The 24,550-nt window shown below is 42.1% G+C and overlaps 1 long non-coding RNA gene across 1 annotated transcript in view; it reads left to right on the forward strand.

Annotated features, from left to right (window-relative positions):
* The window catches only part of LOC118494382, an 84,488-nt gene extending 61,054 nt beyond the window's left edge, over nucleotides 1-23,434 (forward strand). Inside the window, exons 2-3 of the long non-coding RNA XR_004896515.1 lie at nucleotides 1,392-1,561; nucleotides 23,314-23,434. This is a non-coding gene — a long non-coding RNA (uncharacterized LOC118494382). The remainder of the gene's footprint in view (nucleotides 1-1,391; nucleotides 1,562-23,313) is intronic.
* Nucleotides 23,435-24,550: the final 1,116 nt, after the last annotated feature.

Genomic DNA, 24,550 nt, shown 5'->3' on the forward strand with positions numbered 1-24,550 from the left:
CTAAGCAACTGCACTATCAGATGCAAGTCTTATGTCTGGAAGGGGAAATGAAATTGACACTGCATTTTAGGGCTGCACAATTAATTGCAATTTTATCAAAATCGCAATATGGACTAGTGCAATATCCAAATCGCAGAGGGGCGCGATATTTGTTAAAGGCAAAATATGTGTCAAACCGTTCTGAATGAAGTATTGTGGAGCTGCAGAGACATCCTGGGCCTACAAATACTGTCCTACAGACTACAGAAAACATCTTTGTTTGGTACAGATCCTCGCAAAAAATCACACTATAATAAGTTTAATTTTTTAAGATTTAATATTAGTCAATGAAAATGAGAATAATGATGCAAACATGATCATTCCCTTCAATATTGTGAATCCTACTGCAATATAAATCATTTGCAATTAGATATTTTCCTCATATCGTGCAGCCCTACTGCATTTTGCTTTCAGTGTCGTTAATATAGTTTTTTATCTAGCCATATGTCTATGCAGGGTGTGCGTGATTAATTTTCCTTAACTTAAACTTGAATGCAAGTTTCAAGTAAAGTCAGGTCTATAGGGAGTCAAGTCTAAAGCAAGTAACGTCTCAATCCAGTCACATCAACTCTCAAATCCTATATTTTTCGGACTTAAGTCTGACTCCAAGTCTTAAGTCAGCTCTGCTCTGCACTCTATCCGGCTGTCTTGTCCAAATTAATACATATTAGCCATTTTCCTCCTGTTGCGGTTAGGAGTATTATATCCTATACTATGTGTGTCCGCCCATGTTCATCCACTGCAGGGGGAAATTTCAATGAGCCACAGGCTTTTTATTTGTGTTCTACATCCTCTTTCTTCCTGTTCCTGCTCTATCTGGCTTTCCAGTTGAGTGCCATTATTTACGAAGCGATGCTTTTCCATGCCTGTTTGATTTTTCACAGGTCTGTTGCATTCGCTTGCGTACTTTCCCCTCAGCAGATAAAGTTTCCCTTGTTTCCGCTGGACACTGAATAAAGTGTGTGTGTGTGTGTGTGTGTGTGTGTGTGTGTTTTGGATTTGTGTCTCTGAGTGTATGTGTAGAGGCTACGGGTGAGGTGATGTTGGCTCATGTACAAAGCAGGATGTTCAGCAGCTTAGGCAAAAAGTGTCGGGTTGTAAACACCCAGAGCCAACTGTGAACGTGCTATCAACACACACACACACACACACACACACACACACACACAGTGAGTCATTCACTGTCCATCGCTGGCTCGCCTACACACAAATGCATATATTTGCTATGGTAGATATGAATATCCATGGCTACAGGTAGCTATGAGATACCATAACACAGAACAGAGTAACTGACTGACATGCATTCATTTTGCCATTTGACAAGTAGGCTCTAAAATCTTGTTCTCTTGCAGGGCTCCATGGCATAAAGCCTGTCCTCAGATACAGCTGGTCCGTTGGGAGAACTGCCGACGGAGCTCACGACTCTGACGCCCCGCTGCTAATTTCCACAGCCTGAGGGGAACCAGGAAGCAGCCGGCAGGAGCCATGCCTGCCCTGGCTACCGGAGCCGGACACGAGCCAGGTACAGACCAGGCCAGGAAAGCAATCTGAAACATAAGTATTTCTCCACAACACACAAAACCAGTAAAATGCACTCCTAAAAAGTAATTTCAAGATTTGCATATTTGTGTACTGATGATGGACATAAATATGCAAATCTTGAAATTACTTTCAAAAATGAAAAAAATGAATGCAAGCACCAAGTGTGATCCCGGCCTAAAAATGTATATAATTATCTTTTAGAGTCAGTGTATCCTGATGGTATGCCACCCTTTTAAATTTAATTTCAAATTAGAAATGATTTTCTCTGAACTTGTCTTAAGGCTAAAAAAATCACTTAATTTTCATTTTCACAAAATTCACGCGCTGGATGTCCACTCTTTGTGTGTTGCCGTTCTCAAAATCCCTTCGCTATGTGAAACTACCTTCAAAGCTAGCAAGCTACACACTAAAAATGGCAAGTTTTGAAGACAATTTTGGATCGTGCAATAAGGCAGGGCTGCTTGTATTTTTCGGCGAATGTAAATTTCATGGCATTTACTATCTAACTGGGACGTTTTGGAGCATTTTGGCACCAATTGGCGTGGATTGCTATGGACGAAGTACACACGTTGATACACTGTGGGGTGGAAATGTTCCACCAAAACAAGTTCCTTCCTGAGACTATTTTGCAGAGGCACTGTCCCTGCGTCCGGAACTCAGCGCCACCCAAGGCGATTGTGATTGGTTTAAAGAAAAGCAAACAACCCAGAGCGTTTTTTTTCTCCTATCCTAGAATGGATCTGTGGTGTAAACAGACCATACTCCACATAGCGCTGTGGAGATAGGTCTGGCAATGCGAGATTAGTTCCCTGCCAAATTAAAAACACACCATTGCAAATATTCGCACCGTACACGTTTACAGTTTAACAACAGAGTAAAAGTAATGTCCAAATATGCGTACCTTACTCATTCTCTCTGGTTTTCTCTGCTCTGTTCTGAGGACTGAGTGTTTGTGGATGAGCGTGTGATGTCAGAATGAGAAACACATCAAGCTTTTCAACGCCGAGACAGCTGCCAGAAATCACCACATCTCCCCTCAGGAGCACAATTCTCCTCTCAGACTGGCTTAATGGCCGGCTACATCATCACACACACACATGCACACACATGCAGAGGACCCAACAAGCGCAGGATAGCAAAGGACAAAAGGATGACAGACATTATGTCCTGCCCTGATGGATAAAGAGTGTGTGCCTTTCTGCGTCCAGACTTTTAACAGAGTTACTGTAGCCCCCGTCATCCTGGAAATTTGTGCAGACAAAGTAGAAAGCCAGACCGTCAATTACGATTAGAGTCATTTTGGGCAATTACCGGCAAGGGCTCAAGTTTCCAAATAAAACACGTAAAGACTCCTCCAGCCCATCTCCTCTGCTTCCCCCTTGATGGTCCTGTGAAGTTGGGTGTGCAGGTGAAACACGATGAACATTATGGATCAACATTAGGTCACTGATCTCCTGGCCTGGGGAAGTCACAAATACTTGTGGCTGGCCTGGCATTGGGACTACTCCGCATTGTACCAACATTTACACAGAATACTGGTATCATTACTCTCGGTATCATATTAATGCTGTTGAATTAAGAGATAAAACTAGTTAGGATGAGGAAAATCTGTCGTATTTATGGTGTGCTGCAAGAGACAAACGTTTTAGCTACATCTGTTCTTGGTCAGATCAGTTAGCACTTGAGACTTTAAACAGTGTAATAAAGAAAGCAACGTGCCGAAAATATATGAAGGAATGATTGCTTCTCCATATACCTCTCCTCCTCTACTAATATTCACTTAGTAGATACTCTGATTCTGTGTTATTACTAAGTTATACTGTATAATGTAGTTGTCTCATCCTGGTTTCAAAGGCTGCATTACAGGTATAAGGTATAATATGTAATACTTCTGCATTAAAATGTCTAAAAAAGACTATGCCTATGCTATAAATTTTGTTGAGTTGTGTATTTACATTATCCCAAATGTTTCCAACAATTTTCAAACCCAGAGAAATCTTAATTTTATTTCTGACATGGGACATTTTGTTTGGTCGCCTGTCGGTGGCGTCATATAATAGCAAACGAATAACAATAGCTGTTACGTGCGTTTGAGAGTAATTGTAAATCATACAATGTCAAAGAATTATACTTAGTAACCCTAATACAGATTTTTTTTCTGCCATACAGCATCATTTTTCATTGATTACATGCCACTTTGCAACACAGTAATACAGATGCATATTGTATCGTATCATGACATATATATATATATATATTCAATATAAATCGTTCTAGCACAAAGTTACTACATTGTGCTACGCTGACAAGTTGCTAATGCTTGGTGGGTAACGTTCGTTATATTACAACATTGTTGTCATATGCTCACGCTCAAGTTATTTTTGGTATGATTGTTTTGACCACGGTTAACCGCACTGGGCTAAGTGCGTCATGCAGCGTTAGCTGTATAGAAAGACTAATCTAATGAATATTAGTCTTAGCGGTGCTGGATGTTCAGGCGATTATCCAGTAAATGAACCAGACTATTGTGGAGATAATAAACTACTCGTTCCAAGTACAAATGAGCTGTGTCGGCATCCTTCCGGTGCACCAGCGCAGGAATGTCGGCACAAATACCTGTCATTACAACTCCGGATATGAGTTTAATCAGTATTGTGTGAACTCGTTTGGCAAGGTCTTTAATATAAAGGACTTTCATTTGTATTTAGGGTTCCGCACTCACTAGCTTTAACATATGGATGTATTGAAATGGTGTCAAGCCATAGGTGCATCGTCAAAGCACAAATCATTTATTAAATAACTAGAGGTAATAAACTACAGGACGTCCACATCAGCTTTAGCAGCACGCTCTATGTACTGGAGATTTGGCATGTAGTTAGCAACACCTCTGCAGACGAGCATAAATCCACAGAGACTAACAATACCTCCTCCACATGTGGTGGCTGCCAATAATGACAGATACATTACTGTATCTTGCCAGTACCTTAGCTTCTTTTCTCTAGAAATCCTACAGACCCCAAAACAGCACCCTCGCCACACACTCACACACAGACATACACACACACACACACACACACACACACACACACACACACACACACACACACACACACACACACAGACATAAGATGAAGTACTGTGCTGGTTTTTTTTAACATAATGGAGAAATTATTATTAATTTAACTATTCTTTAGTAGCAGCTCTCGTATTTCATTAACAGATTTGGCAGGATAACGTGTGTGTGTGTGTGTGTGTGTGTGTGTGTGTGTGTGTGTGTGTGTGTGTCTTATTAAAATGCTCATTATTGGAGTGTTTGGAGAGAAAACACACAGAAGGAGGGCACATGTAAGATCATACCATCTCTCTCTCTCTCTCTACTTTCTCTCTCTGTCTTGGCCCAAATAAACAACAGGCCTCTATGTGAATTAGTTTCTAATAAATGAAACCAAAAAGTGAGAAAATAAATAAACTTGAAAAACAATAAAATCTTGGAAAACTGGCCTTAAAATGTGACCGTGAGGAGTGCTGGAGCGAGCGCCCTGGTGATTGGGTTACTGTGGACTCATTTCACTGTGTCTTTTAGGTTTTTCATAGATGCTTTGAAAGCAGATTAATGACTTGTCTTTAGTTGATGATGCTGGCAATGCTCTTGGTGTATGAAACATTTTGTTTGAATTTATCCAACCCCTACTCTCCAGCCTTCAAAATCCAGAAAGCCCATTATTAGCACATTATGGCAAATGTACAACGAGATACATAACGAATTGTATAGGTATATTTATTTCAACATAAAAGATAATAATAATACTGTCCTATATCATATACTTAATTTAAAGATTGTAGACCACACTCCCTCTCTCCTTCTGCACCGTGGTTGGTGCTAGACTCAGAAGGGAGCCCCCTAGCAAGCTAGTTAGCTAGCTAACTAGCCAGCTGGCCGGCTGCTAAATTAGTCAAATTTAACAACTTAATGTAGTTTCATTCACACATTCCTGTCACAGCGTAGGAAAACACATTGCTATCGACAGATGAGTGGCAACTTTGTTTGGCTCATTTTCTGTATCCGATGTTGCATGTTGCATGGTGGAATTAACAAGCCAGCTCACTAGCCAGCCATCCGCTATTAGCTGGTTACAGCAGACTGGTTTGTCCCTCTGCTTCACTCCCTGTCACATGGACAAGCTAGCTAGCTAGCTATCCTGCTTAGCTTGTCCATCTTCCAACGAATGAAAGTTAATTGTTTTTTTGTCGCTTAAAGATGCCTTTTTAAGCGTTCGGTTGTACTATAAGACACTCTAAGGCAGGGCATCTCAAAGTCCGGACCATGGTCCACATCAGGACCGAAAGCCAAGTTAATCCGGAACCCAGCCCACGTGATATGAATACAAAACGTTATGAAGTGTAACGTTTTCTATTTTGAAATACATTTTTTATTGATCAATTCATTGTTAGTGACGTTGACTACACAGTAGTGGTGTAACGGACCGAAGTTGATCCGTGATTCTTATGGATCCCCGCAGACTGATTGCAAAGTTTAACCAGGTCCTTTCGTATGATTAAATAAATACCGTAATGTTATAAATAAATATACTTTAGCTCGCACCTCAAAATGAGCACGTGTCTGAAGTAGGGATAGACCAATTATCCTTCCTGGCCGATTATCGGCTGTTTTTTGGCAGTTTGCAGATTATCTGTATCAGCGTTTTATTTGCCTAATAACTGATAAAGTTAATTATTAAAAAGTGCTCTACTTTGGCTCGGCTACAGCTCTGTGTCTGTCCCTCTGCTTCGGTTTCACTCACCACTGAGTCTGACTTAATGTCCCCCCCCACAACACTATCTGTTACTGGGTACTATGTTCAAAGTTTCTCATTTATTAAATAATTGCTTAAAGCATCTAAACAAAGTTTTATGTTGGAGGTTGTAACATTCCAAAATCTTAATTTTGACTTAAAGGTTTTCATTTTCACTGTAAATGCATTTCGGTTCATAATATCTGTTATCGGTTTCATTAAATACTAGTAATCAGTATCGCTATCGGCCTTTAAAAAACAGTATCGGTCGATCCCTAGTCTGAAGGTCTGGCCAGAGATGTGGACAAGTTGGCGGACGAGGCTATGGGCAATGGTGCTGAGGTTACCACTTCAAGCTGATTGGTGGAGACGTAGCGAGACTATGGCGCCTCTGCAGCTTGTTTAAGTCACAGTTAGTTAGGGCAATGCCGATAAAGCGGTTGCAACTGTCGTTACACTTTTCAAAACATCGTACAGACAATGCTCGCTGCAATCTAATGTAATGGCGAGCCGAATATGTATAATATATATGGGACAAAGACAACAGATTAATACAAAAATGTAGTGAAGTTCATGGGAACTTCTAAACGGCGCATCTGCAAAAAACGGAAAGTGTGAAAATACCGTGATAACATTAGGTTATTCACACACTTGCTCCTAAATAAATTTTACCGTACTCACACATCTATTTTTAGCCACAAATGCTGGAGGTGCCCTGTGTAACCAGCTAAGTAGCAGACGGCTGAATATTTTCACAACGACACGGCCATCTGGAATGAAGCAACTGAAGACCAACTGATTAGCTTGATTCAGGTGGGCAAACAGTTTGTATATTTGCAGTCCTCAGTCTTTCGATTTCCCTTTTTGAATGACGAAAAACGACTACCGTCGCCTGGTGGAACATAGAATTATTTACTCTCACACAGGCGCAGAACGTGCGTGCTAGATGGCCGTCGACTCTAGTTCTTGCATTGTGTTCAAGTGCCATTTTTTGCAAGACACAGGCGGCGTGAGGCGACGCAACTGCCGGCCTTCGTCAACATTAGTTCTTTGACGTTGGGTTGGTCTTAAAAAAGCTATGCAGCTGCTCTCCAGGTCTTTTCTCTCCTCCAGACAGCTGGTGTTTAGTAATTTCTCCTCCTGTTCAGCTGTGATGGAGTTTTGTTGTAGGCTCAGTCTGGGACAGATAACTGTTACGCCTCCGCTCAGCTTGGCTCGGCTCATCTCACGTTTATTTCAGCTCCCACTCTGGGATCTTCAGACAGACAAATCCAGCCCACTCCTCTGTCTGCTACACACCATCATTTATCTCCCTACTGAGCTCCAAGGTTAAGTTTCAAAAAGTTTGTATTTGGTTTACACTGTGATGTTCGTGTTTTGCTGCATTTATATTGTGACCTACTGTAACGTGAATGGTGTAGGTGGAGAGAGCTAGCAGTTAGCCGGTTAACTCAAAGAGTCGACAGACAACTGATCGGAGATTCTACATGTTATTCTACAACATCGACCATACAATGCCAGGTCTCTACGGCCAGTGACGGACTGGCCATCTGGAATTTGGGCAAATGCCAGAAGGGCCGCCCCCCTATGGACCACTACTGATAATTTGTCTTTGGTTGATTTTATTTTATGCATGCAGCCACAAATATTCAAGATTGTACTGCAGCAAGGTGCGTGGAAAGATTCACTCGGAAGGCAGAGTTCTTAATTTACAATCTAGGTTATAGACAAAAATTGCATTGCAGTCATAATTCTGTCTGTTATACTACCAAAAACTTCTACCTACCCCTATGGCATGTGCAGAGACACAATTACACTAATCTAGAAAATGAGAATGTTGAATTTCAAAATGAACTTTTTTTGACAACGTTGGCAAAGTTTGTCATTGTTGAATGCTATTGAAATGAATGACAATTAAATTGACTGTCCACTGCATACAGTTCCGCATGTCTAAAAATGTCTGTATGCAGTGATGCGTGGGACTTGGGGTCAATTCAGTAATAACTTGCCCCATGATTTGATGAGGGTTGTACAGTAATAGCAGCTCGCTGTCTGCAGATGAGGGGCTTTGTCAGTTGAAACCCTCAGACATACAACATCTGGTTTATGCCATTCAGAGTTCAGTGAGCCTCCTGGAGTGAGAGTGGGTGTTTGCTCCTTGTAGCCCCATTTCCTCCCTGCTTCTGCAGTTATGTGATTGCAGTTTCGTGGTAGAATAGTTCATTTATGGGGGAGAGGTAGAATAGGGTGATATTGGTGATTTAGAGCTGGAGCCATCACAAAGGAAAATCTAGACATAAATCTCTCTTGTTTAGTAGTGGGCGATAAGTTGCTATCTCTAGTTTCCCATACGTTTGTATTTCAGATACGTCTAATACAAGATTTGCTTGCTCACTTTTTCAAAAAGTCAATGTTCAAAAAGTTCAAACTAACATTACAACTTTTATATTGTGGATCCAGTTCTGTCTTAAAAAGCTTCTACTGAAACAACCTTACTATCCTATCGGTGATAGCCTTTTTACAAGCTTTTAGGAGGATGAATGTGGTAAAAGTACAATGTAGTGTACACTGCTTCGCAGATGCTTCAGTATCGGATCAGCAAAGCTTTGCTCACTAGTGTCCTCCATTTTTATTTATTAACTTAGTTTACTGATAGGTCAGTAGGATATGCAATAGCTCAAGCTTATTGTGAATTTTATAAGCGCCCTCTGCTAGATCACAAGAAAAACTACTAATACTACTCAAATGGTCTGTGGCGCTTATAACATGGCATTACTATTTACATTTGAATATTTTATTTTTTTCCCCAGGTTTTTACAAAAGTTGGAATTTCAAAGGAAAATTGACAGCCCTAGTCTGCATTAGGGGTGTGAATCTTCACTGGTCTCACGATTCGATTAGATTACGATTATCCTGTCAACGATTCGATCCGATATTCAGATGCATCACGATGCGTCACCTCCTCAGTATTATTATTTATTGCTTTCATCAACACATTTTATTGTATCTGCTCTAAAAAAAAGACATTTCCTGAATGTAGCGGAGTCTGAACACAGTAGACCGGAAAACCGGAAAAAGTAACATCAGTAGGCAACAATTGATTAAGGTCTGTCCCTGTATCGACACAGAATCCTCCACGTCCACATCGCGATGCATTGATTATTAATTTCAACACCCCTAGTCTGCATACAAACTTATATTTATCTAATTCCAGTAGAGCGCAACTGACAAAATCAGCCGTACAGATATAACGGCTGATGTTAATTTATCGCAGATTAATCGGTATCAGCGTATATGTCAGCGGATAAGTAACAAGAATATACAGTATAGAAACAAGATGTTTAAGGTAATTTACAAACCAGTGACGTTATTGCAGAGTTTTTTAATTTGTAGTCATTTTCTACGAAAGCATTCAGTTTATTGAACTAAAACTCAAGAACATACATGAAATCTTGGTTATTTATTGAGTGACCAATAAAAAACTGTGGCCATCACTGCTCTTGTTCCTTCTACTTGATTTAGTAAACAAGACACTTATTGGTGTGATTAATTAATTTGTTGTGGTTGGAAATTGGTTGATTTTGACTGACTGGCTTGCCCAATTCTGCTGCAGAGTCTACCACTTGCTGACAAGCCCCCCATGTGCCATTACAGTCTCTGCATGGCGCCCCTTAAACCATACACCTGAGACCAGCCTAAATCCTTGTGCACACACTCTCGAACAGGCACTTCAAAAGACCCCGATGCCCTTTTATTAACCTTATTAAAGTTAACAGTGTTATTCCAAGCCGTACCTGCGTGTACTATCAAGGTTTACGGCCCCCGCACAGCATTTAAAGATAAGGGTGGTTCAGCCATGCACAGCTGCGGAGGAGGTGGGCGACACTCACATTAAAGACTACACATGGAAATCTTGCGATGGGACAATGCTTTTACCAGATAGGCTAATAACTTACTGGCTGCATGTGTGCATGTTTGTGCGGGAGCGATTGATGAGCGATTCCTCCATCTTATGCTCTCCAATCTTTCCCTGTTGGAAAAAGCTGATGGCTCTATAATGATACTGAGCAATGAGATGCAGATATGTCTATGGTGAGGCACTTTGCAACTTTCCTGCATTCTTGCTTCCACATACACACATACACATGCTCCTGTGACAAATGACAAATGCATACATACAAACACAAATCTCTGAATCATATGAGCGATATGATAAGAATATAGCCATATGTTTTTTTTCTTTGTCAAGGTAAACAGTACATTTTTTCATCCTGATGTCAAGAATCCAGAGCATCTGGGCTTGGCCGTCATCAACATCAGACATAGGGAGGACTTTGGGGGGGGGGGGGGCGGGGGGGTTGTTCCTCTGGGAGCTTCCAGCCATTTGTCGTGGTCTCCAGCCAGTAGCCAGCTCTGTGCCGCAGTGAAACAGTACCGAAACACAAGGATTTGTTGCCACTGGAAGAGCTCCCTGTTTCCAGTTACATCAGAACTAAAATTTCCACATCATTCTAGAAAAAAAAAACAAAAAACAGTCAAAGCAAGCAGATGTAAAAGAAAGAAATCAAGTGAGTGCGACTGAGAGTGAGGAATGTTGACTTTTATTTGTTTGAATACGAAGAATTCTTTCTCTTTTTGTTGACGTAGGATGACATCCTCCACTGTTCCCATCCAAAGCACACAGGCTACTAAGTCGGTCATTGGCAGGCAGGACATGCTCACTTGCATTAAGAAAGAACCTGAAAACAGCTTTACAGACCATGGGCTCTGTTAGACAACCAGGCAATGGGATGTTGAGTAATAGCTTGCAACTTTGAGAGTGACACGGCGAAAGATTTAGTGTAAATTTAAAGCACAAATTTCCACAAGTGCCGCTATTAATGTATGATCAAAATTAAGCTTTTTAGGTGGTATTGATATGTCTGCCTCTAATTTTCCTGGAAGACTTGAAATAAGCAGCTGGCCACGGCTTCGGACAGAACATGAAGGCCTATGCCAGTGAGTCTGCTGCTGTTTCATTGCCACAATAAGCAGAGGTGGCAGGTCATTCAGACGTGGCTAGCTTGTTGTGGCTTCTGTGCTTTGTCTCCCATGTTATGGCAAATCTAAGCTTAGCCAAACAGCGGCCTTTCATCTCCATTTTGGGAAAGAGAAGTTCTGGATGGCCACTACCAAACTTAGCCTTCCCACAGAAATCAGAGGCAGACATCTCAGCATCCAACAAACACTAGACTGGCACTCTGCTGTATTCTCCATCTTCCACATCTCATATATCTGTCTTTATCCATGATACTGTCTCTGTCATCATCTTTTTGTCTGCCCAGATATTCTGAACCTTTTCGTCTTTCCTCTATGTTTAATTTCTCTCCCTATCTATCTTTCCTTACATTATATATAATTTGTTTAACTGACACAGATCTGGACTAGATACCAACTTCTCTATAAATTACTTCACTCCAGCCGTGGTGCAGGTGCTTCTACTTAAGCCTCACTTGTCTGCAGTGTGATTGTTAAAACTGTTGTAGCTGAAAACACTGCTGGCTCTTCAGGGTGCTGACGGATCCTGCAGACTATATGTATTCAATTATGTTGATTAGACTTGTACTTTTGTCCTGAGCTCTGTTTTCAATGTGCTGACAGCCCTTTGAAGTGTAAAGGTGTGACGAAGCATGGAGCAGAGGACGGGCGAGGCACTTGCTACGTGATATTTGATGGCATGTTGAAAATAAGATGAAATAAAGTAAATCCTTTTTGAAAAGCTTGGCCTGTCCTGGCTCTGAAATGCAACTTTGATAAGGTCCTGCAACCTAGATTCTTTTTGCTTCCCCTGAATGAAGCATGATCTCAGCAAGGGCCACGGATTCTTTATAGGCCCTGAAATGACACACATCCAGAGTTCAGCCTGCGGTAGTGAAACACTCGATATATGATCGGAGTGATGGTTGATTGCACCTGGACCGGCCCACTGTACTTGCTGAAGTCATTTTCCATGCCGTGGAGCCCTAACTAACATCTTGCAAAAGCCACTCGCTCTTTTTTTCCCCTCCCAAACGATGGAGTTATTCAGAGACCGTGACACTGAAATATCATTGAAGATGGTATTGGACGGCTCAGTCCCCTGACCTTTTTTAATGTGGAGAATTGGTTTGGTCTTAGTAACTGGTAATGGGAGGCTTGTGGACTTGAATGGAGCACGGAATCCCGCAGTTGAGTTCATGGGCCAGCGTTATGTATTCCCTCTCTACATGCTCTATGATCTACCACTGTTATTTCCCAAGTAGAACGCTGCTGGACTTTTGTAAGGTATATTTAAAGATCAAAGCGTCTGCTCAACTAATGAATCTTTTAATACTATATCATTTCTGGTAGGTGATGCTGCAACAGTCAAATGGTCACTTCATCCAGGCAGCCAATGCCCTGTTATTCCATGCCCCTGCATGTTACTTCAGTAGAAAGAAAGTTTTTAAAGGGGTCAGGCGCTGGTAGTCTTCAGGACAGAACAGAAGCTGTATGGCGGCAGTGGACTGATGACATATCAGTCCGGTGTTGGCTGTGAACAAGGCCCTGAACACTTTCCCTTTAGTTTGGAACCTGATTCAGGTTAAATCCATCTTCCCACCCACTGTCTGTCTCGGGTTTCTCCCTTTGGACGAAAACGTCTTTGACATTAGTGCAATTTCTTGCTGTTGCATAAATCACTCCTCGCTCTTTTCATTGTGTTTCTTTGTCCTTATTGTCATCATTCTTCCTCTGACTACACACATGCTTTAATCAGATGTTATTTATGTCAGTGTATATCTCAGATGTTGTGTTCCTTCACTGATTTTTGCTTCAATTCATTTTCCTTTGCTCTCTGTCTTTCTTTGCTATGCTTGAGGCAGCCTTTCCTCCTCTCTCAGATAGATATGGATGGATGGATTAGGCTACACAGTCTGCAACTGCTTCTTTTTTTGTACAAATTGCCCTTGCATCATCATACTATACTATGTCAATCAACTCACCTGGCAGTGTTCAGAAGCTAGGCCCACACCTCTGTTCCCTGCCACTAAATGCAAAGCATGCCCAAATCCACAATTATACCCCGTTTACACGTACATGGTTATTTTGAAAAACGGAGACATTTCCCTTCGTTTGTGCCCTTCGTTTACACGCAAACGGAGAATTCGCCTCTGAAAACAAGTCTGTCTTAGCCTGGTTGACACCAGATGCTCATTGACAGTTCATTTCCAAAGGGGCGTCACCAACGGACGCCTCTCAAATGCCTCTGGGCGCATTGGATAGTCCAACCAATCAGACCAACGATCCGGGTGATGCTGCTCTTCGGTAGCCGTCATGTTGAATGTAAACAAAAAGCTGTTCGCCGTCGCTGCGCTATTGTCGTTGCGCTATTGTCGTTGCGCTATTGTCGTTGCGTAAAAACCCACCTCAACAGTTGTGATTGGTGTAAAGCCCGCCTCAGCAGTTGTCATTGGTGTAAAGCCCGCCTCAGCAGTTGTGATTGGTGCCTCGATTTCGGGGTCATTGGAAATGGGTTTGAATGGGCCCTTCGCCAGACTGACTTGCAGAGCAAATCTCAAATTTTCTGGATGTTTGTCAGGGTTTACCCAGGCTAAGTCTAAAACCTCTGGCCAGAGTGGAGATTTTGGAAAACTTTGTTTGCATGTAAACTGAGACAAACGGAGGTTTAGTCAGCCGAGGAAGTGAGGAAGAGAAGAGAGAGGAAGTATTTTCGGAATTCTGATTGGCTAACGTGGGCTTGAGCTTCTCGTTACACCGCCACCTACAGGTTTGGCATGCTCTTGACGGCATATATTCACGGGTACGTGTAAACGAACACTTTTCTGAAAACTGACAGCTGTGCATGATGTTATTTTTTTTTTTATTTAACGGAGTGGTTGAAATGTCCGTTTATGAAAATAGCCAGCCACGTGTAAACGTAGTATTAGGCTAACTCTGCTGAGGACTCGGAGTATATATATATATATAGTAACTGCAAAGCTGCATTCAACCAGGGGTTGAAGTGGACAGTCCAGAACTGTTTTATTCGCGCACCACCATTGGTCCACAAACGAAGCAATTTTCTGTGTCTGTATAACCGCAGGACAGTCTACTGTCTGTGCTTAGTTTACATGTCTATAACAGTAGGACAGTTGAGTTATCTTAACTGCTAGTTTACATGTCTGTAACAGTAGGACAGTTGAGTTATCTTAACTGCTAAAATCAGTTAAACAGGTGAAAGGTTGGTAGGGGTCAGTGTAACGCTTATCAGTTCAATTTTCTAAGCACAAACGGATATTTGGAAAAACAGAAAAATGGGTTCCAATATCCAATTTTTCATTTTTTTCCACTTTGACAAATTAAAAAATTGGATTTTTAAATTGTTTTTCCAATTTTCTGTTTTTATTCAGAGGATCAGAAATTTAGAAAATTACAAAATTGCATCTGGGCTCCAATTATTCAATACTGCAATGGTATTCTCTCTCTCGTTCCGCCTAGCTACACCCCACTCGAAACCATCATTTGCAAGCACCTCTGACCCCAAATTCTATCAGTTTTTAGTTTTTTTTTTGGTCCATATGCAGTTAATGACCTGCATATTCCGCAAAGTAGAGGAAGAGAATACCATTGCAGTATTGAATAATGACACAATTTTGTAATTTTCTAAATTTCTGATCCTCTGAATAAAAAACAGAAAATTGGAAAAACAGTTTAAAGATCCAATTTTTTAATTTGTCAAGGTGGAAAAAAATGAAAAATTGGATATTTGAACCCATTTTTCTGTTTTTCCAAATGTCTGTTTGTGCTTAGAAAATTGAACTGATAAGCGTTACACTGACCGGTAGGCAACTGTTTTTCATCAGATAATTATAAGATATATCCGATAGAATCTTATGTGAAATCAGTTTGACCAAAATGACAAAATGATTGGTTTTGTCGAGGCTAGATAAACTGAAATGTTAAATATAATCTGATCTCATATTGGACACAGGCATAAGCCTACATTACATTTTTACTAAAAGTAATTAAGAAAACTAGACTAAAATGTAAGGACTTTTCATTGACTAAAACGTTTTGGGTTGTTGGTGTTGGCAGTGGTGGAAGGAAGTACTTCAAACATTTTATTGGAAGTAAAACTAGTAAGTACAAGTACAAGTCCTGCATTTAAATGTTTACTTCAAGTGAAGAGTGAAAGAGAGGCATTATCAGCACAATGTCCTTAAAGTGACTTTATGTATTTTCAAGGTGGAGCTTTCAACTCTAATATAATGCTGGATAATAATGCATCATATTTTATTTGTGATATTTTATGAGTAACATCTGAATCTCCAATGTAACCAGTAACATTCGATTGTCAGGTAAATGTAGTAATGCAATGTTTTCCTCTGAAGAAGAAGTACACAGCAAGTCAGTAGTATACAGTTGAGTTGCTCTGGGAGTCTTCTGTAAGTTATTTCGGGGTGCAGTGGTTCCGAGGAAAGCTAAAAGCAGCAATACCACAGGCCAAGCGTTTTGAACGGGCACTGCACTGGTGTTCACAATTCAATTCAGTTTGATATACTGACCTGCTAAGAAAGCTCCCTCGCGTTGTCACAATTCTCTTCCCCCAGCAGTCTGGTGAGCCTCACGAACATTGTGCCTCTCTATATGTTCCTGAAAGATATATGAGCGAGGTCAATAACTCATTCGGCACCTTGGAGAAAGTGCGGGGGGGAGGAAATTGAGTCAAAACCAAATGTTCATTTCCTGTATTCGAACGAGTTAATTTTCACCAGGCAGACAGTTTGTCTTTCGGTATGTAGTTCAGTTACTAGATGAAAGTGGGGTCCCACAGTATATGTGCTGTACATTCCAACATGTAAAGTAATGGAAAGACTGATAAATGTGTCTCCTAGCAGCCCATGTGGCCAAGTGTGGCGTGTAAGTAAACAGTGTCAAAGTTACAATATCATGGCGAGGGTCATATTTTAAACCCATGCGAACTCTGTGTAGTTAGAGCAATCCCTGTCCTCTGTCCATTTCCTCATCTTGCACTGCTCTAGAAAAAAACCCTGAGGTGGTTGACCTGTGTCACTAGCAATTTGTGTATCATGTTTAATGCATTTCATTGTCTGGGATTGTTTTGTGTGTGTTTTACATAAAAAAGGGGTTCTGAAAGGGTCTTTTTCTTAACCGCTGTGGAGGTGTGGGCGTGAGAGGGGAAGTGCTGTTTGGCAGTTAAAGTGGTCACTTCCTCCGTACGGGAAGCTTCAGAGGCCCCGGCTTCTCTGATTTCTCTGAAGACTGTTTTGGCCATCCTGCGAAACGTCATGCTGGTCTTCAGGACCTCTGGGCTGGATTGGTCTAAAACCAGCCACAACAGAAACTAGTGGTCCACTACAACACACTGCCAGGTCTGCTACACATAGCCGCCGCACGAGAGGGTCCAGAATAGTCCGGCCAAAACAAATCAAAGGAAGCCAGACCAGCCCTGCAAGAAACAAGTTGGTCCACCCTTTAGTGGTAAAGGGTTGGCGCTATCTTGTTCCCTTTCTTGCCCCCTCCCCCCTCCCCCCTCCCCCCTCCCCACCTCATTTTGTCTCTCAATGTCTGTGCTGGACAAAGTTTATGATCTTACAGACCTATACATGTGTCTATACATCTGGCCCTGGATTAAGTTCTCTCTCTCCACTTTTTATAGTGTCCACACACAGTGATTTTTACCACCACTGTGGTTGTTCTTTGGCTCATTTCCTTTTTCTCTCCGTTCGTCTCCATTTCTCCTCGCTTGTCCACCCATACATTCTTATATTTAATTTCAGCTTTGCAGAGTCCTTGTTTAGCTCTTGGCTCCTCTACGGCTGTTTCTGTTGTTGTTTGAAACTGAGTTTTCTCTGGTTCACAGGGTTCAGCCTGACATAGTGACCCCAGAGCGGTAGCTTGTCTTTTCTCTTTTTTTTCCCCATTACGTTATTATTTCTGATCAGCTAATGGGGTTGATGTATTTCCCATAATGTGCTGTAGGCATGCACCACACATCCTTTAGGTTTTCCCAGCATGAAGAGGGAGGAATTGTTGTCAGAAGGAATAAAGAATTGAAAAGAAAGAATTGAATCATTGAGAGTGTAGACAGGAGGGAAGACTTCGCACCTGGGGAGGATAATGCTTAGGGACTCTCACTCTCTCCTTCCCTCCCTCGCTCCCTTCATCCCCTCCTACCGGTATCTCAGCGCTGCCAATTGTAATGACATTACCATATCCCCCCACACTCTCGCCGCCCTTCCTACACCCCTCACCTCATCCCATGTCTCTTTAAATCTTATTTTAATATATTATGTGAGATGTTCTGCTGGAAGTTCCAAGTTGTAAATGACTGAGGGAGCCAGCTGCCCTCAGGCAGGCTTGTGTTAGCTAAAAAGCTAGAACGATTCTGGTAATGAAGACCACAGAACCAAGCGTCTGATGATCACATACCAGGGACAATATCACTCACCAAGCTTGAGTAAAACCGCGGGGTCTCTATAATGACTGGTGCACATGTGTTGTGTGTAAAGCCTCTGTCTTGTTCAATGGTTTTTTTCTCTCCTTGTTTCCTTTCACTATTGTAGCAGTGAGCTATGAGGCGCTAACACTACACAGAATCCATGCTGTGAGCTGAAGAACAGGGCATATTGATATATTCCTGTGCGTCTGCTCAAAGATCTCTAAAACCCCAAATAACCTCCCAATAGAAAGCACAGGGTTGAGAGTGGCAGTTGACACTCCATCTATCTGACTGCCCAGCAGCAGAAGCAGCAGCACATGACATGAGCTAAGTTAGTCAGTCGTGGCTCTCCCGCCAAGTGGTCCGAGCTGCCAGCACACACTTGCTCTAACTCAGTCAGAGAGCCCGCCAGTTCAGTCAGCCAGTCGTTCATCCAGCCAAAGACGTCAGCCGTTGTTTTCAATCAATCGTTTGCAGCTACGAATTACTCCAGCGTGGTGCTTTTTCTCTCGCCCTCCTTCCTCTCTATCGCTCCGTCGTCTGATGAAAGACACTCTCAGAGAGGTAGCCAAGCCGCTCAAGTTTGTTTTGACATTACGATGGCTCCGACGTGAATGTGTTTAGAGTTTCTGATAAGTAGCAGTTCAAAGGGTTTCCACAGCTGTGTTGTTGTGTTTGAAGAGTTTAAGTGTAGAGGGCTTTTCTGGCGCATTTATAAAGGGGTTACATCTACACTACTACATTTTGGTTTAAAACCGAATATCTTTTGCTACGTTTACGCCTCTCGTCCACACTACTCCAGCGTTTCCGAGCCCCTGAAACGGAGACACTGCTGTTCCCCCTTTTGGTTTGAAAACTCCTGGCTTGCTTTGTAGTCTGGACGGGCACAAACGGAGACCTTTGGAAACGACCCGTCTGGCTAGGTAGGCTTACATACCTTTCAGTAACAGTTCCACTTCGTCGTCCGTCCAAGCAAATAAATCCCTAGTCTTACTTTTGGCCATTGTTTTGCCAGTGTATGCGAATGGTCATGTGATATGCGTTCTCAGATGTGTTAATATGGACAGAGATTAGTTCTGCTACTGGAGCGAAAACTCCTGTGTGGACGGAGATCGTTTTTTGTCTCAAACGCCGCTTGAAAATGAAAACGTAGTAGTGTAGATGTAGCCTTAAAGGTGCTGTAGGTAGGATTGTGAAGATCCAGGACTTCTCAGTCCCTCCCCCCTTTCCGCTAAAGCCCAAAACGGTCTCCTAAGCCCCTTCCCCCACAAGGGAGAATGAATGCGTGTGCATGAGCAGTGATTGACATGCAGTTAGACACCCCCCCTGGCCCTGATTGGTGCATCTGAACAGGGAGCGGTGGATTTTTGCAAATCGCACTACAGGCTGTAGGTGGTACCAGAGGAGCCAGATTTTTTTTTAAATGACCAGCTTCATGTAGTTCTACTGGAACATAGGGTCAGTTTCAGCAATTATGACAGAAAGTTAGTTTTATAAGTCTTACCTACTGCACCTTTAAGCCGCGTCTCCATCAAACACTGTCGGTATAGTACCTTTAGAACCTTAGGTAACTCATACAGACATGTATCTAAACACTAGATCTCTTTTGCGTTTCCACCATAGATGGTACTCTGTAATGTAGGTGGGGTTGTTACCGGATGTTAAGAGCCATTGGTAGCCGTGCGCTGAGAAACAAGCTGAAAGACCTTTTTACTGCTCCATCCAGCTCTCGCTGTATTTCCTCTTCACCAACGATGCAGAGGAACGTCTGCACCAAACGCGGACTGCAGTGCTTCTAGCTCCACTTTTTACTATTGGATCAGTGTGCTATTACCCAACAGAGGGGTAACAGAACAAAAGGACAGATTGGAGCGGTTCTGTTGGTACCATCCACAATTTTTGACAATAGAAATGAAAAGGCTTTTGATTAGTGGTGTAACAGCCCCATAGAATTCATCCTGAGTACTTCTTTCAAAACTTCTGTTTAGCAAACACATGCTCTTTATACCATAAATTGATTGTTTGCAGGCAAGAAGGATGTGTGGATGGAAAGCCTCCTGAGGGCATGTGTGCCATCTGTTTAGTTAAAAAAAGATGGTTAACATTGAACTTTTCAACTGATCAAAAAGTGGAATAACTAGTTGCCTGACATATAGTTTTTGGAGTTGTTTCTGATTTAGGGCTCCAGACTAACTTGTTTTTAGTAGAAGCACTGTAGCCCCCAACTGAAAATTGTAGGGGCACAGGCAGAAAATATAGAGACGCACACCTTAAATCGACCTGCAATTTCAATTTTTCACATTTTACCCATTTTAACTGTATAACTGATAAATACTTTGGTAATAAATACAGAAACTACTATGTGCTGTTTTATTTTAGTTCACAGTCACATTTTAATTGAATGGTGCTTAACATATGCACATTCAGACATGTTAACAAAGTATTACTACTGTCATTATAGTGCAAAAACCACAACAAAACAAATGCATTAAATGTTAACATGAGTTAAGTGGTCAGTGCTCACTTTACTTGTTTCGTCGTTACAGCATCAGTACAAGTAAACAACTTGTGCCTCTCCCTACTTTCCTGCAAGCCGCCTACACGTGGTCTGCGGTCAAACCGCTCTGCGCTGGCTGTGCCATTGTTTTCCTATGAGGAGAGCCGCGTGGACAACTCAGAGCAAGCGCTACCCTTGCGCTCAAAGTTCAACCAAAGCCAGAAGCAATGATGATGTACAGTATACCTGCGCTTTGCCTCTGTACTCTGTGCTCTGGCTTTCCCCGCATGTTTTGGACCACATCAGTAGATACAGTTCATGGTGTTGGTATTTTTGCTAGATCTAAGCCATTCAGCCATTCCTGCTGGAAACGTGTGTTCTTGCCTGTATCGCCAATGCCACTTCTGACTCGAACTCGTCAACCTCTGCAATTTGCTGCTGTGAAGGAAATAATGCGTCAATGGTTCATTTCGCCAAGGTTGACTTTTTAGGCGAGGAGTGTGACGCCACGAAAGCAAGACACACGGGTATAGATGACATTACCCACGCAGCTGGCTAATCAATCACGGACCCTCTCACTCTCGCACACGTTAGTCGACTCTGGAAGACTCGCTCCCTCCTCGTTTTTCAACGGGAAAATAAAAATGTCGTCAAATTTGCGGGTTGAACATGTGTGAGTAGTTGTAAAAAACAGATTCAAGAGGTTTAGTGTCACATGCACAGTAAAGACAAGTTACACCATGCAATGAAAAGCTTGCTTTGCCAGTCTTCCTTACACAGCAAATTAGAAAGGAGAGTAATACAATAAAGCTACAACAAACAATGAAACAAACAATAAAAAAAAGTTGGGTAACACTTTACTTGAAGGTATCTACATAAGAGTGACATGCCACTGTCAATGAACACATGACACAGCCATGACACATGAACCCTAACTAACTCTAACCCTAACCATAACTTGTCATGACAAAAACCGAATTACACTTACTAAAAGAAGTGTTACGTCATAAACGTTTATGACACGTTCATGACAGTGTCATGTCACTCTTGTGTAGATACCTTCAAGTAAAGTGTAACCAAAAGTTGTAATAAATAGTTTGAAAAGAGATTAAAAATGGATAAAGTGCACTGTGCCTAGACAGACATAACTCTGTATGTGGTGTGAGTTTAGCAGGGCAGGATGGATTGTGTGTGTGGGGAGATATTGCAGTGTTCAGGAGTCTGATGGCCTGTGGCTAGAAGCTGTTTGTTGGTGTTGTTGTCCGTGCTTTCACACTCCTGCAGCGCCTTCCTGAGGGCAGGAGTGTGAAGAGACTGTGTCGTGGGTGTGCGTTGTCTTTAATGATGTTGTGGGACCTCCTGATGACCCTGGTGCTGTACATGTCCTGTAATGTCATAGTTCCATTATCGTTATCGTGACTATAATGGCCACTGTTCATCGTACCCCCAACTGGCACCGTCAGACACCGCCTACCAAGAGCCTGGGTCTGTCCGAGGTTTCTCCCTAAAAGGAAGTTTTCCTCACCACTTGAGGTTTCTGCCTAAAAAGGGAGTTTTTCCTCACCACTGTCCCACTAAATGCTTGCTCTTGGGGCAATTACTGGAATTGTTGGGTCTTTGTAAATTACAGAGTATGGTCTAGACCTACTCTATCTGTAAAGAGTCTCAAGATAACTCTTGTTATGATTTGATACTATAAATAAAATTGAATTGAATTGAATTTATGATGGGGAGGCTGCTCCACAGATGAGTTGTGCAGTTTTTATAACAGCCTTCCTGTCCCGAGCAGTGCTGTCTCCATACCATACTGTGATGGAGCTGGTGAGGACACTCTCCACTGTACATCTGTAGAAGTTGCGGAGGATTTTGGTTGACATGCCAAATTTCCTCAGCGCCCTAAGGAAGTACAGTCTCTGCTGGGCTTTCTTTAGGAGCTGATGGCTGTTGTGAGACCAGGTGAGATCTTCGCTAATGTGTGTTCCGAGGAATTTAAAGGTTTTCACCCTCTCTACCTCTGTCCCAACGATGTATATTGGTGTTTGTTGCTCCTTCCTCCCTCTCCTAGGATAATCGATAATCATCTCCTTGGTCTTGTGTGCATTTAAGGAAGAGATTACTTTCCTAACACCAGGACACCAGTTCTGCCACCTGCCTTTCTGTACGCAGTCTCCTCACCACCAATGATCAGCCCAATGATCGCACACTTTCAAATGCTGGTGTCAGTCTGGGAGGCTACGCAGTCATAGGTGAAGAGGGTGTACAGCAGCGGAATCAGCACACAACCCTGTTGGGTCCCCTGTGCTTAGAGTTCTGATGTCAGATGTCTGTTGTCCTGACTGATTAACTCTGACTGACTGCGGTTTGCAAGAAAGTTCAGCACCCAGTTACTTTCTAACTTGCACGTCTCAAAAAATGGTCACAAAATGCTACCATTTGGTCGCAGTCTGGGGCTCTGGATAGGGGACAGCAGTGTTGCTCGAACAACAGGAAAGGCTACGACAATGGTGGGAAGTAGAGGCTGAAGGGAAATGCTTTATTGCCTCTATAGGTTTCCTTTTCCTTCCAGTGACGAGCAGAAGAGCGGTGTTAGAGTGTGTGTGTGTGTTTTTTTTTTTTTTTAAGTTTGTAGCACTTTCAGGCCTTCTTTTTGTGTTGCATCTGAGTAAGAGACAAAGAAACAGAGATGAAAATGAAGTGTTTGTGTGTGTGTGTGTGTGTGTGTGTGTGTGTGTGTGTGTGTGTGTGTGTGCCATAGTATAGGCATCTATATGTATGTTAAGAAATACATGCGTTGTCCTGTCTGTTGCTTGACTGTGTATATGTATTCCTGCACACATACAGCATACAGCGCTTATGTTCTTGTATGTATTATTAAACTACAGATGTATGCACATCTGTGTCTACGCATGTGTTTTGTGTGTGAGTGCATGCATTCCTCCCACTGCCATGCCAAACCTCTATTTCCTCTTCCTCGTCTTCAGGTCTGTACGAGCTGCTGGCGGCTCTGCCCTCCCAGCTGCAGCCCCATGTCAGCCGCCCGGAGGACAACATCTTCCTCCAGGACATGTTTGGGGAGAGAAGCCTCCACTCGCTGGTCAAGGTAAAACAAAAAGGCACCTCTTTCTTTTAGAGTTATGTGTTGAAGTTTTACTTTACCGGTTCAGTTGAGATGTTGACCCACGAGATATTGATACCCACGTTGCTATATCCAGGACACTGCAGTTGTCAACGTGCAAATTCATATCCATCACTTCAGTTCTTTATGAATGCATACTATCGAACCAGCAATTCTTTATTTCCAGCAATGTAGAAAATCCTCTTCTTGCAAATCATGTGTAATTTAACCAACATGTAGTTATATTCACGTTCATGTAATTTAAAGTGCTCATATTATGCTCATTTTCAGGTTCATAATTGTATTTAGAGGTTGTACCAGAATAGGTTTCCATATTTTTGTTGTACTGCACATTGCTGCAGCTCCTCTTTTCACCCTGTGTGTTGAGCTCTCTGTTTTAGCTACAGAGTGAGACATCTCACTTCTGTTCCATCTTTGTTAGGAGTCGCACATGCTCAGTAGCTAGGTAAGGACTACTAGCCAGTCAGAAGCAGAGTATGAGGGAGTGCCATGCTAGCAGCTAGGTGAGCATTATAACGTGTGTTACAAAGTGACCACGTTTGTCTCTGAAGTAAAGGCTGGACTACAATAGAGCTGTTTGGAGCAGTTTGTGAACAGTGTTTTCTGTTGGAGATGGTAAGTCCCTTTGGGGTGGACTTTGGGCTTTTTCCCTTTGTAAACCTATAACATGCACAAAAAAAAGATATATATATATAAAGGAAAGGGAAAAGCCAAAAAGCATAATATGAGCACTTTAAAGAGTGACAGTGCTGTAATCATGAATAACTAATAACTAGCAATGTCACCACAATATCTGCATATTTTTACACAACTGACAAAAGGGCCCCTTCATATGTTCTGAGATGACGTTATGGACCATTTTGACAAAAAAAGAACACTTAGGTCGCTTTAGATAAGGAGACACAATTTGTCTTGCTTTTTAAAATCTCAATATAGCTTAAGCTATGAAATATGAAATAGTAGGAGAAGTTGTCACAGCCTCAGGCCAGACACACTGGATCTGGAATCTCCTTCAAATCTACGTTTGAGTCTACGTTACCCACCTTTACGTACACATCCTTCCTCTCGTGGGACGGGACAGA

The sequence above is a fragment of the Sander lucioperca genome, chromosome 23, assembly GCF_008315115.2.
Source record: "Sander lucioperca isolate FBNREF2018 chromosome 23, SLUC_FBN_1.2, whole genome shotgun sequence".
NCBI lineage: Eukaryota > Metazoa > Chordata > Actinopteri > Perciformes > Percidae > Sander > Sander lucioperca.